At 50.6% G+C, this 1,651-nt stretch overlaps 1 pseudogene; it reads left to right on the top strand.

Annotated features, from left to right (window-relative positions):
* Positions 1 to 274: 274 nt before the first annotated feature.
* LOC113224422 lies at positions 275 to 1,075 on the top strand (annotated as a pseudogene).
* The last annotated feature ends 576 nt before the right edge of the window (positions 1,076 to 1,651 follow it).

The following is a 1,651-nucleotide window of genomic DNA, read 5'->3' as shown; positions in this document are numbered from 1 at the left end:
TGGTAGATGTTGCTAAAAGTATTTGTGACATGAATCCTCCTGTTAACTGTGTTAACACTAAGTGCACCCCAAGAGTCCTCCATCCCATCAAGTATCTCACCCCAGACAGTCAGGGGGAGATGGGAGCAGGGATCCGGAGGGTTGAGGGAGTCTGGAATGGAACCGACCCCCTCTGCCAGCCTGGCCTGGTCCAGGGAGATTTGGGTCCCAGAAGCGTGGGTTCTAATGGGCCTCCTCCTGTGTCCTGGACCTCACCTGCATTTTTCGGTCACAGGTGCTCACTCTCTTTGCTTCGACTTCACTGTAAAATCATGGTCCAGACTGGGGCAGCCCTGGTGTGAAGTGCGGGTCTTCATGAATAAAAATCTTTTCCTTCAGTACAACAGTGACAGCAACATGGTCAAGCCTCTGGGTCTCCTGGAGAAGAAGGTAAATGCCACCAGCACGTGGGGAGAATTGACCCAAACGCTGGGAGAAGTGGGTCGAGACCTCACGGTGCTCCTTCTTGATATCAAACCCCAGATAAAGACCAGTGGTAAGTGTGGAATGGGGTGGGGAAACAGAGGCAGGCAGCAAGAGAGGGGAGGGAAGAGCACAGGTGGGGAGGGGCTTTAGGTGTATTTGTGTATTGATCATTGGCCCAACCATAGAGACACATGGGACCCAATGGGCAGGAAAGGGCAAGTCAGGGCAGAAAGAATACAGGCCCCTAAATATGCAGAGAAACACTTGACCTGTTGGAAGACGATGGACCTCTCAGAAGTGGAGGATGATGGCTTTGTGTCTGGATTGCAGGTCCTTCCACGCTGCAGGTCAAGATGTTTTGTCAACGTAAAGCAGAACGATGCCCTGGTACGTCCTGGCAATCTGCCACCAACGGAGAGAAATCTCTCCCCTTTGACATGATGAAAATGACCTGGACAGTAATTAATCATGAAGCCAGTAAGATCAAGGAGACATGGAAGAAAGAGGGCCGGAAAAGTATTTCAGGAAGCTCTCAGTGGGAGACTGCGATCACTGGCTTAGGGAATTCTTAGGGCACTGGGAGGCGATGCCAGAACCGACAGGTAACTGAGCCGGGCGGGAGAATGAGGCAGCTCCCTTTAAAGATCAAAAGTCTTCCCTGTGTGGGTGTCAGCGTGTGTGCAATAGAAAATTTGATTGACTTCTCCGTGGGCTTCCAGACTGGAGAGTCAGTGACGGCCATGAGGATTTCCCACCATCCTCCCTTTCCCATCCCATTTTCCACTACCCTCAGTTGTTCCAGGGTGAAGAATTTGGGCAGTGCCCACACCCACGCTGTTGGACATTTCACCATACCAGTGAGGGCATATGTGTCCATGCCCAGCTTTCTGCCTGTTACTCTCCACAATGTGCCACAAATGTCCCTTCCACTTCCTCAGTGTAGAAACCCCTTCCCATTAACCAATGATCCAGTAACCAATGACCCACCACTAAATGGTCCCAAGTCTATCATCCAGGCCTTCTCTTCCTCTATTGTAATTACCCTTCCACCAGCTCTAATGCCACTTCTTAGGAAGTCTTCCCCACCTTCCCGACACAGAATTAAGCACCACCCATTGTGTCACCCTCCAAACAGTTCTAACCACAGTAATCATGTGAAATTGTGTGGTAATCAGATGGGCATTTG

The sequence above is a fragment of the Piliocolobus tephrosceles genome, unplaced genomic scaffold (assembly GCF_002776525.5).
Source record: "Piliocolobus tephrosceles isolate RC106 unplaced genomic scaffold, ASM277652v3 unscaffolded_44702, whole genome shotgun sequence".
NCBI lineage: Eukaryota > Metazoa > Chordata > Mammalia > Primates > Cercopithecidae > Piliocolobus > Piliocolobus tephrosceles.
The sequence above is the reverse complement of the archived record's forward strand: the minus strand, read 5'-3'. Positions and strand labels throughout refer to the sequence as shown.